We start from the raw sequence: 12,061 nt of genomic DNA, 5'->3' as shown, positions 1-12,061 counted from the left end.
AATGCTGCAGGAGGCACCAGAGAGCGCCACCTCTCCAAGGTCAGCAGACTGCAGGACAGCCAGGTGGGAGAGAGCTCAGGTATGGGGAGAGGCCCACAGTGCACCCTGGTCTCCCTTGGAGATGTCCCCTCCCTTTTCCCCATGTCCTGTAAACGAGGAGGACTGAAGCCACTGAACACATCTGTACCCACAAGCTGCTTTTACATCCATGCCACAATGAAACATTTACCTGGCGGCAGTATCATGGACTCATTCTTCCCATGTGTCTCCATCGTGACTTCTAGTGGGAGGAAGAGACAGGAGGGAAGAGGGGTCACTGGGAGGCAGCGCTGTGTCGGTATCTCTGCCTGTGTCAGCCCAGCCCAGCCCCCGGGTGGGGCGGCATTGCTGCTGGACACTGGGCGCCTGTTGGGGTTCTGGGCCTGCCTCCCCACCAGTTGTCTCACTGGTGCCCTGAGATGTTTGAGGAAACTTCTGAAAATGTATGAGACATGAAAACGTTCTAGTGTCTTCATTTTTTTTCTATTGATTTTAACTGTAAAACCAAACTGTAAATGCCACAAGGATAATGGAGTCGCACAGCCACACCATGTGACACAGTCCACAACATGCTTTCTGCACATTCCTGGGACCCACAGGGCTCTGGAAACAGAGAGATGTTTCATTAAGGGATTTGGTGGCACAGTGTCATCCAAAGTGAAGTGGGGCTATTTATAGCCTTTGTCCCATTAGTATGAAGATTTGTTGTGTTTGCTGCAGACATGTTATAGTGTGATTCAAGTATGCTTCCCAGAGTCTGCCAGGACTATTAGGAATGTCCAGTTACATGTTAACTTTCAAAATTATTTTAATTTTTCGAACATGTGTTCAAATATACATAATATAAAATGTACAATTTTGACCCGGCTTTTCTGTCCTGGAGCTCTGACTCCGTGCCCTACAGGGATCTAGACCCACTCAGCACATGCAGGGTGGGGCAGAAGTGGGTGTACAGGGGTTTGTGTAGAAAATAGTACAGTAACTAAGAAACCACAATACAAGAATAAACTCTGTGTTTCTTGCACTCACAACTGTGCACACACTCTCCTCACCCCCCGCAGTTATCAGGGGAATGAATGGCAAAGAGACCTGGGGGGACTCTGAGGGACTCGCCCATCAGATAGCACAAGGAGGAAATGCCAGCAAAGCCAGAAGAACAGTCAGGATTCCTTCAGGCTCAGAGGAAGAACAGAAGCTGTGCACTGTAGACCAGAGTGATCAAACGTTAACTGTTTCCCAATGCACAGTTTGGGAGCATGAAGGACATTCCCATATTGTACAGCTCTAACCACAGTCTATACACGGGGCTTTATGCATCTCATAAAATTGCACCTCTAATCCAACTAGACATTGACCCCCCCCCCATTCCCTCTCCTCCAGTCCCCTGCCACCACCATTCTACTCTCTGTCTCTCTGACCCGGCTGCTTTCAGTGCCTCCTGTCAGCGGAATCAGACAGTGTTCACCTTCGTCACTGGCTCATCTCACTGATCATAACGTCGGGTGCGGACCTGTGCTCACTGTTCCTCCGTGTGGTAGCATGTGTCCCAGTTTCTGTCCTTTTTGGCTGAATAATACTCTTTTGTGTGTATAATGTATTCCCCACTTTGCATCCATTCATTAGTGGATGGATACTTGGGGTGCCTCCCCCCCGCGGTGTGTCAGGAAGGATGCAGCTGTTAGCATGGGCGTACCGGCAGCTCCATCGTACGTGCTTCCACTTCTTTTGGGGGTGCACCCAGAAATGGAGTTGTCAGTGACAGTGTATCCCCCTTTTTCAAACCTGAAAGACTCTACATTGCAAAGTGCACCTAGCCCCCATGTTCTGGGCAAGGGATCGCAGGGCTGCATTATGCTAGGTAGGCGAACGCACTGAACTGTTGGCTCATTTCTTATGCAGTTACATGTGAGTTATGTTTAATGAGGCACGTGCGTACCCTCTGATGTGCTTGATATGATGCGTGAGGGGCTGGCAAAATACAGTCTTAAATGGACTTGTTAACCTTTCATAACAGCTTCTTAGCTCGATCATACCCTAACTCCACCACTCACTGGCTGTAGGATCAGAGCAAGTTATCTAAGGCCTCTGTGCCTCAGGTTCTCATGTGTAATTTGAGACTAATAATAATAATATGCAAAACCGCCCTGGCAGGTGTAGCTCAATGGATTGAGCATGGGCCTGCAAAGCAAAGGGCCACTGTTTCAATTCCCAGCCAGGGCACATGCCTGGGTTGCAGGCTAGGTCCCAAGTACGGGGTGTGTGACAGGCTACCGTACATGATGTTTCTCACCCTCTCTTTTTCCTTCCCTTCCTCTCTTTTTTCAAGTAAACCAAATGTTAAAAAAACAATAATCCTCCACACCATGGCCATTGCTGGTAGTCTATTCCACAGGGTTGGTAGGAGGACTCAGTGTATTAATACCTATAAGATAATTAGAGTAGTTTCTGCTTGCACAGGGCAGATTGTACAAGGCAGTGTTAGATACTCATTTGTTAGTAAGTCAGTAGGATGGTTAGGGGGACTTGGGTGAGTCACTAGCCCGGGGTGTCCCATCTCCTCTACAAAATGATGGTTGTGCATTGCATGGGGTACCCTACTTCAACATTGGAGGTGACTGGGCTCCTTTTCCAAATTCACAATTGGCTACAACTCTTTTGCTCAAGCACATAATGGCCCCAAATAAGCCAAGATAAGGTGTCAGATAATTCTAGCCTTGAAAAGGGAAGAGAATTGTTTCCCAAGTCATCTGTGCACACTTTTCCCAGGGACCAAAGGCCACAAGGAAAGGTCCATACCCTCCTGCTGCTGCTTTTAAGCAAGTGCCAAATTCACCTCCACAGCCCTCTGTGTCTCCTCTCTGGACTTCAGGTTACCTCAGAACTAGCGACCAGTGCGACAGCTCACTGACTCACCCGAATCCCATCGATTCCTCAGAAATGCTTGGGCGGGGGTTCCAAGGGCGGTGGCAAGGATGATGAAGGAGAGGGCAGCTGCGGAGATCTTCATCTTCCAGGTGTGCGGGCAGAGCGGGCCTGAGTGTTCCCGGGTTCTCTCTGCTCCTGACTCTCTGGGACCCCAGCCCTGCCCTGGAGTTTATGAGAAGAGGAGAATCAGGAAGTCACAGGGCAGACGTCAACAGAATGCCCTTTGGCTACACAGTTGGCAACATGATATTTCTAAGATCAGAACAAGTGCTGGAATGCAGTTGAGGAAGTTGAGGGCAACGATAACTCGGGGTTATCTCAGCTGCCCAATGGATGTAGGCAGAAGTGTGAAAATCTCAGTCAGGGGTCTTAGCCAAGGCAGGGTTGGGGGACCCTGTGGCAGCAGGTCTCCCATCCTCTGAGGGTCGTGGAAGTGCTACAGGGAGAAGTGCAGGTGCACCAGAGAGCTCTCTGGGGAACTTGTTCTTCCCCTTGTAAAGCAGCTCCCTCCTTCTTCTTGCTCTCAGTGTGTAAATGTCGTGTCTGCAAGCGCCAGGTTGCCATGCTTACTTTTCCCCAAATGAATCCTCTTGTGGAGGGAATAAATAGGTAGTCAGGTTTTTGTTTATGGTAGACAAGAGTGTCCATATTTTGTTTTATTTCACTTATTTTTTAAAAAATCTTAATTGATCATATGTTCACTGACTTGAGAGACTGAGAGAGGGAGAGAGAGAGAAAGAATCATTGATGTGAGACAGAAACTTCAATCCATTGCCTACATTACATGTCCCAGTCGGGGATGGAACACGCAGCCTTTTGCCGTGTGGGGCGGCTCTCCCACCACCTGAGCCCTGGAGCCAGGGCTGAGCTCACTTTGTGTTTAATGATGGACCCGTATTGTGTGCTTGTTCTGACTTTGGTTTCCTTTCAAATGAACATTGCTCTTTCTAGTTTAGATTTTATAGACAAGTTAGTGAATGTTTCTCGTTTCATCTCCCAGCATTCCATCGCATTTCTATTTTCTCTTAGTGTTTCTTCTGTTAGGTCATTGGTAAAGACCTCTAGCCTGTAGCAATGACTCAAACTCTGGGCAGTGTCCGTGACATCAGATTCACTTCTCCTAGCATTTGAAATTGCCAGTTTAAGGACTTACTTTACTTCCCACATGGACTTGTTGAAACATCAATATGATTTGGATAAAGCAGACTAAATACACAAACTCACTAACGTCACTACTCACTAAACTCGCTACATAGCTGTGGATCGGGCCATGAGCTCACACTTGAAATGTGGCAAGCTCTACAGACTGCTGGACCGTGACCTCTTCCTTCCTGCATCCTCCCACCCTGATTCTCCAAACTGCTGATCTTAACTGTGACCTCCATGTGTCAAAATTTCCAGCTGTTGCTCTTGATGTGATTGGGTTACTTTATTATCTTTGTCAGTATAGTTTATTGATTATGCTATTACAGTGGACCCATTTTTTCCCCTTTAGGCTCACCTGCCCTGTACCTCCCCCCCCTCACACTAGCATCCCGTGTCCCCCTTAACTTAGTTCTGGTCCATGGGACGTACACAGCAGCTCTTGGACTTCTCTATTTCCTATGCTGTCTGTAACCTCCCCCTGTCTATTTTGTACCTACCATTCAGGCTTCTTATTCACTGCACCTTTTCCCGACATCCTTCCTGTTCTCCCTCCACTCTGAGAACCCTCCATGCGATCTCTATTTCTGTGACTCTCTTCCTCTTCTAGTTGTCGGCTTACTTTGTGTTTTTTATAGTTGTGAATTTGTTGTCATTTTACTGTTCATAGTTTTGATCTTTTTTTTTATGATGAGTCCCTTCAACAGTTTACAGCATAAAGGCTTGGTGATGATGCACTCCTTTCACTTCACCTCATCTGGGAAGCACCTTACCCGCCCTTGGGAAATGCACTTTCGATTGATGTTCTGTTTACTCTGGATCAGGCACCACACTTTCTGAGATTCCCTGTTAATTTACCAATTTTTCTCTAGAGCAGATGCAACTCGTTTTGTCCAGTAGAAAAGAAAATCCAGAAGTTACAGTTATATTGCAATCTTGGATATTAGTCTGTTTTTCTAGAAGTTTCAGAATGTCATTCCCAACTAACTGTGTGAAGCTCTACTCCTCAGATGGTCTTAGAGTCAGTGTTATGGTCCCTCATTAGTGGGTTCCGTACATCTGGGACACAATCTCCATCTGTACCTGAATGAGTCACGTGTTTACCTGCTTACACAGGATTCCACGCTGTCTCATTTAGAAAAGCACACACATCCAAAGCTCAGCCATTCCTATGTTCCATCTTCCACTTACAGTTCAAGGGCAGTTAAATTGGATACTTTTTATTGGTGCAATAAACAGAACAATAATTGTTGCTTTTGACAAAAGAATTCAGGCCAAGAAACTCCCAGAAGGTGAGAGAGTGGAGGAGGCTGCGTGGCATCCGGTATTCCTTCTTCTCAAGCAACCGTTTTTCTCTGTTTCTTGGCTCAGTTCAGCTTTTTCATACAATTCTGAACTGCCTTACTCCGGGGGTTGGCACATACCTTTTGCCCCCACTTGTTTCTGAAGCTGGGGAGAAAAGGAGAGAGAGATTAGATGGTGAGGAGGCTTCTGCCCATCAGGACAGAGAGCCCCATCCTCCTGGCCCCTGGGCTTCCCCACTCAGCCCATCTTGTTTCTCCCTTATGTCCTGCAGGGTCTCAGGGGGTCTCCTATGGGAGACCCTGCCTCTGACACCCCCCGCAGTGAGTCAGGGGCGTGTCCTGGGGCAGCCTTTCTCCTGCTCTCCCCTCCCCTCCCTGGCCTCCCTCTTCCCTGGGGGCATCTCGTGTCTGATGCTCCTGGGATTCTCAGTGACGACACAGGTTTCACTCGACTTTGAAGCATCCAGAGGGTGAGAATTTTCTGGACCTCCCTCTGTCATCAGATCCCCACCCCAAGACATGGCCGGTACCCTTGCCACTTACATGACAGCAGGCCGGAGGCAACCTCTGCTTATTCTATAGTAACTTTTCATGTTTGTGCATTGGATTCTGTTAGCAGTTTGGGGGCAGCAATCAGTGGGACGAGGCACGCCTGTAGTAGCAGAAAGGTCCACATAAGGACTGAGTCTCTTTGTGAAAAAAACTACATCCTTTTCCCCTTTTGTCCAGAGTACTGAGGGGTGTGAAGGGGAGGAACGATAAAGGAGTCATTTCCTCCTCTGCAGCCCCTGCTGGCATCTCCTTGCTCCCCCCGCCCGGGGTTGAGTGTGCACCCAGGCAGGGCCAGGACCACTCCTCCCAGAAGCGGATGGTCCGATGCTGCAGGAGGCGCCAGAGAGCGCCACCTCCCCAAGGTCAGCAGACTCTAGGACAGCCAGGTGGGAGAGAGCTCAGGTATGGGGAGGGACCCACAGTGCACCCTGGTCTCCCTTGGAGATGTCCCCTCCCCCATCCCCATATCCTATAAAGGAGGAGGGCTGAAGCCACTGAGTAGGCCTGTGCCCATCAGCTGCTTATATATATATATATATGCCATAACTAAACATTTACCGTTACGCTGCGTCACGAAACGAGTCCCCTCTTGTATCCCCAACCCGAATTCTATTGGGAGAAAGAGACGGGGAAGAGGGATCACTGGGAGGCAGCGCCGTGTCGGTATCTCTGCCTGTGTCAGCCCAGCCCAGCCCCCGGGTGGGGCAGCATTGCTGCTGGACACTGGGCGCCTGTGCGGGTTCTGGGCCTGCCTCCCGGCCAGTTGTCTCACGGGTGCCCTGAGATCCTTGAGGAAACTGCTGAAATGTTTGAGCCATGGAAATGTTCTATTGACGTCCTTTTTTTATTGACTCTAAATACAAAAAGCAAATCACTAATGCCACCTGGATAAATCAGTCACACAGCCACACCATGTGACATAGTCCATAACATGCTTTCTGCACATTTCTGGACCCACAGGGCTCTGGAGACAGAAAGATGTTTCGTTAAGGTATTTGGTGGCACAGTGTCACCCAAAGTGAAGTGAGGCTATTTATAGTCTTTGTCCCATTAGTATGAAGATTTGTTGTGTTTGCTGCAGACATGTTACTGTTTGAATCCAGTATGCTTCCCAGAGTCTGCTAGAAATGTTAAGTAATGTCCACTTATGTGTTACCTTTTAAATATATTCTTATTTCTTCAACGTGGTAAAATATACATAATATAAACTTTACAATTTTGACCTACTTTTCTTTCTTAGAGCTCTGACTCCCTGCCCTACAGGGAGGGACCCACTCAGTACATGCAGGGTGGGGCAGAAGTGGTGTTCAGGGGTCTGTGTCGAAAAAAGTACAATAATTAAGAGAGAGCAATACAAGAATAAACTCTGTGTTTCACACATTCACAACTTGGAACACACTTTTATCACTCCCTGTAGTTATCAGCAGAATGAATAGCAAAGAGACATTCATTCATTCAACAGAGTCCCCTGGTGGGGACTCTGAAGGGCTCGCCCATCAGATAGCACAAGGAGGAAATGCCAGCAAAGCCACAAGAACAGCCAGGATTCTTTCAGGCTCAGAGGAAGAACAGAAGCTGTGCACTGTCGACCAGAGTGATCAAACATTAATCCTTTCCCAATGCACAGTTTGGGAGCATGAAGGACATTCCCATATTGTACAGCTCTAACCACAGTCTATCCACGGGGCTTTATGCATCTCATAAAATTGCACCTCTGATCCAACTAGACAGTGACTCCCCTCCCTCATCCCCCAGCCCCCGGCCACCGCCATTCTACTCTCTGTCTCTCTGACCCGGCTGCTTTCAGTGCCTCCTGTCAGCGGAATCAGACAGTGTTCACCTTCGTCACTGGCTCATCTCACTGATCATAACGTCGGGTCGGACCTGTGCTCACTGTTCCTCCGTGTGGTAGCATGTGTCCCAGTTTCTGTCCTTTTCGGCTGAATAATATTCTACTGTGTGTACAACATATTCCCCACTTTGAATCCATTCATCTGTGCATGGATACTTGGGGTGCTTCCCCCCGTGGTGTGTTAGGAATGATGCAGCTGTTAGCATGGGCGTACCGGTAGCTCCCAGGTACCTGCTTCCCTTCTATTGGGTGGGTACCCAGAATAGGAATTGTAGTGATATTGTATCCCCTTTTTGAACCTGAAAGACTCTGTATTCCAAAGTGCACCTAGCCCCCGTGTCCTGGGCAAGGGATCGCAGGCCTGCATTATGCTAGGTAGGCGAACGCACTGAACTGTTGGCTCATTTCTTATGCAGTTACATGTGAGTTATGTTTAATGAGGCACGTGCGTACCCTCTGGTGTGCTTGATATGATGGGTGTGGGGCTGGCAAATTATAGTCTTAAATGAACTTATTTACTTTAATAACAGCTTTGTAGCTTGATCATATCCTAACTCCACCACTCACTGGCTGTAGGATCTGAGCAAGTTATCTAAGACTTCTTTGCCTCACTTTCCCATGTGTAAATTGAGACTAATGATAATACACAAAACCTGGCTGGTGTAGTTCAGTGAATTGAGCATGGGCCTGTGACCCAAAGGGTCACTGGTTTGATTCCCAGTCAGGGAACATGCCTGGGTTGTCACCCAGGTCCCCAGAAGAGTTCACTTGAGAGTCAACCACACAGTGATGGTTCTCTCCTTCTCTTTCTCTGTCCCTTCCTGTCTCTCTATAAGTAAATAAATAAAGTCTATAAAAAAATAATACTCAAAACCATGCCAGTTGCTGATAGTCTATTCCACAGGGTTGTTAGGAGGACTCAGTGTATTAATATCTATAAGACAATTAGAGTAGTTTCTGCTTGCACAGGGCAGATTGTACAAGGCAGTGTTAGATATTCATTTGTTAGTAAGTCAGTAGAATGGTTAGGTGGACTTGGGTGAGTCACTGGCCTAGCTTGTCCTATCTCTTTTTTGAATTGATAGTTTTGCACTATGTGGGATATGCTAGTTCTAACATTGGAGACAAATAAGTTTGTTTTCCCAAGTTCACCATTTGCTACAACTGTTTTGCTCAAGCACATAGTGGCCCCATATCAGCTAAGATAAGGTGTCAGATCATTCTGGCCTTGAAAAGGGAAGAGAATTCTTTCCCAAGTCATCTGTGCACACTTTTCCCAGGGACCAAAGGCCACAGAGAAAGGTCCACACCCTCCTGCTGCTGCTTTTAAGCAAGTGCCAAATTCACCTCCATGGCCCTCTATGTCTCCACCCTGGACTTCAGGTTACCACAGAACTGGCCACCAGGGCAAAGACTTGCTGAACTTACCATGGGTCTGGGATGCGGGTTGACCACTGGGGGATCCATGGGTCGAGGGTCCAATGGCAGCAGCAAGGATGAGGAAGAGGAGGGCAGCTGGGGAGATCTTCATCTTCCAGGTGTGCAGGGTAGAGCTGGCCTGAGTGCTCCCGGGCTCTCTGCTCCTGACTCCCTGGGACCCCAGCCCTGCGCTGGTGTTTATAAGGGGAGGAAAATCAGGAAGTCACAGGGCAGAGTTCCACAGAATGCTCTTTGGCTATACAGTTGGCAACGTGGTATTTCTATTAATGGAACCAGTCTGGGAATGCAACAGGAAGTTGAGGGCAATGATGACTTGGGCTTTTCTCAGCTGCCCAATGGATGTAGGCAGAGGTGTCAAAATCTCAGAGAGATGCCTCAGCCAGGACAGGAGTCAGGGTCCCCATGGAAGGAGTTGTCACATCCTCTGAGGGTCGTGGAAGTGTTACAGGGAGAAGTGCAGGTGGACCAGAGAGCTCTCTGGGGAACTTGTTCTTCCCCTTGTAAAGCAGCTCCCTCCTTCTTCTTGCTTTCTGTGTGTAAATGTCGTGTCTGCAAGCGCCAGGTTGCCATGCTTACATTTCCCCAAATGAATCCTTCTTGTGGAGGGAATACCTAGTCAACTTTTTGTTTATGGTAGGCAAGAGTGACCATATTTTATTTTACTGTATTTTTTAAAAACTTCAAGTGATCCTATGTTTACTGATTTGAGAGAAAGCGAGGGAAACATTGATGTCAGAGACAAACTTGAATTGTTCAATTGCCTGCCTGCATATGTGTCCCTAGCAGTGATCGAACACACAGCCTTTTGACGTGTGGGGCGGCTCTCCAACCAACTGAGCCTTCGGGCCACGGCTGAGCTCACTTTGTTTTTAAACGATGGACATGTATGTGCGCTTGTCCTGACTTTGGTTTCTGTTACAATATTATTGCTTTTACTAGTTTACATTTTATATTCAAATTAGTGAATGTTTCTGGTTTCATCTCCCAGTGGTCCATGGCATTTACATATTTTCTGTTAGTGTTTCTTCTGTGAGGTCATTGGTAAAGAGCTGTCACCTGTAGCAATGACTCCAACTCTGGGCAGGGTCCGTGAACGTTATTGCTCAAATAACATCAGATGCACATCTCTCAGCAAGTCGAAATTGCCAATTTAAAGACTTACTTTACTTCCAAAACTTATTTCTTTTTAAAATATATTTTATTGATTGTGCTATTACAGTTGTCCCATTACCTTGCCTTCATTCCCCTTCCCCCTGCACAACCTTTCCCACCCACATTTCCCCCCCTTGAGTTCATGTCCATGTGTCATAAGTTCTTTAGCTTCTACATTTCCCATACTATTCTTGCCCTCCCCCTGTCTATTTTCTACCTACCATCTATGCTACTTATTCTCCGTACCTAGATTCGTGCCCGTCACGCCATTGTCTCCCTTCCCGTGCCCCCACTGGTCAGCGAGGCTGCGGGGCTGGAGTTTTGCAGGGAGCTTCCCGGGACTCTGGGGGCATCAGGGACGGACTCTCTTGGAGGGACCAATGCCTTGGCCAGTGGAGTCTTGAGGAGAAGACCCCACTCAACCCTTTTTTCTGCTTGACATTTTGGGTCTCCGTGTAACAGTTTGCTTGAAGAAAAGGCTTCATGGTCTAAAGTGTGTTTTATTTTAACCACTGGATTAGGCAATATTTTTATTATTTCCTGATGCTGGAACTTCATGGCCCCTCAAAGGAGTTACACTTGGGCGACAGCAAAGCCACGCTGAGCTGGAACCATGGACACAGCAGGATGGGCATTGCAGACCAAGGGCATTTCAAACCTGCTGTGCTTGTGGGTGGAGTGATTAGGGATGTCCATGTCACATGACCAACCAAGACAGGAACATGAGTGCGTGTCGTGATGGCCTCGCGGGTCACCGAGGGCAGCCAGATGCTTGGGTGGAGAGGGAAGGGCCTGGTCCTGTCACCCAGCACCTCTCCAGGCTACACCCTTGCTCTCCAAGGATGAAATTGGGGTCCCCTGTCTGGAGACCCACTCCCACTGCGCTCCCCTGAGCTGATGAATCCCTTTCACAGAGGCCCGTCAGGCTGTCCAGGTTCCCACTAACGTTAGAGGAACTTTATTTCAACAGCCTTCTGTGCTTCCCCGAGCCTCTGAGAAGAAAACGAAGTAATGTTGAAGGGCGAGGAACCGTTTGGTTGTCTGAAAAAGCAGCTCATGCAAGGAAATAGGCTGGAAAAGCATGATTGGGGGCAACCCCTCACCCCAGTCGCACTCTCCAAAGGCCATAACTGAGCATTGCCCCACTGGCCCTGGACGCAGGCTGGGCCCCCAACTCAGGCCCCAGATGGACACTATGGCTGTGGGGGGTTCCAAGCACTGCTCCTCAGTATGTCTGGGGGTGATGCCCCCCAAGTGAGGGGGGCCCTTTTTGAGGGAAGCAGGCTGGCCTCATTCCATGGGCAGTCCTCATTCCCCGGGCTGTCCTCATTCCCCTTACTGACTTGGCAGTAAGGGGTCTGGTCCTGGGGAAGATGGGGGCGAACCAATTGCAGAAAACTCCAGGTCTCTTAGCAGAGGCCCTCCCCCTCCGGGGCCCAGCAGCCTTGCTCCTGCTTGTTTCCCCTGCAGGGAGCAGGGTGGAGGGAAGACAGGGGATGCACTCATGTGAGGAGGGGTTAGTCTTGGCCCTCAGAGCATACACGATGGTGATGGTGATGATGAGGAGGAGGATAAGGAGGAGGAGGCAGGAATGGCAGCCATGGAGACCCCCATCTTCCCCCAGACAGAGCCAGGGTGGGAGGGGAGCTGGCCT

The 12,061-nt window shown here is 48.6% G+C and overlaps 1 long non-coding RNA gene across 1 annotated transcript; it reads right to left on the bottom strand.

Moving 5' to 3' along the window:
• Positions 1 to 5,285: 5,285 nt before the first annotated feature.
• Positions 5,286 to 6,046, bottom strand: LOC118502235. The gene is made up of 2 exons (XR_004904944.1): positions 5,955 to 6,046; positions 5,286 to 5,556 (listed from the first exon to the last, which is right to left on the bottom strand). It is a non-coding gene; the product is annotated as an uncharacterized LOC118502235 (long non-coding RNA).
• Positions 6,047 to 12,061: the final 6,015 nt, after the last annotated feature.

This window comes from Phyllostomus discolor, chromosome 8 (assembly GCF_004126475.2).
Source record: "Phyllostomus discolor isolate MPI-MPIP mPhyDis1 chromosome 8, mPhyDis1.pri.v3, whole genome shotgun sequence".
NCBI classification, from domain to species: Eukaryota; Metazoa; Chordata; class Mammalia; order Chiroptera; family Phyllostomidae; genus Phyllostomus; species Phyllostomus discolor.
This window is presented reverse-complemented; position numbering and strand designations above follow the sequence as displayed.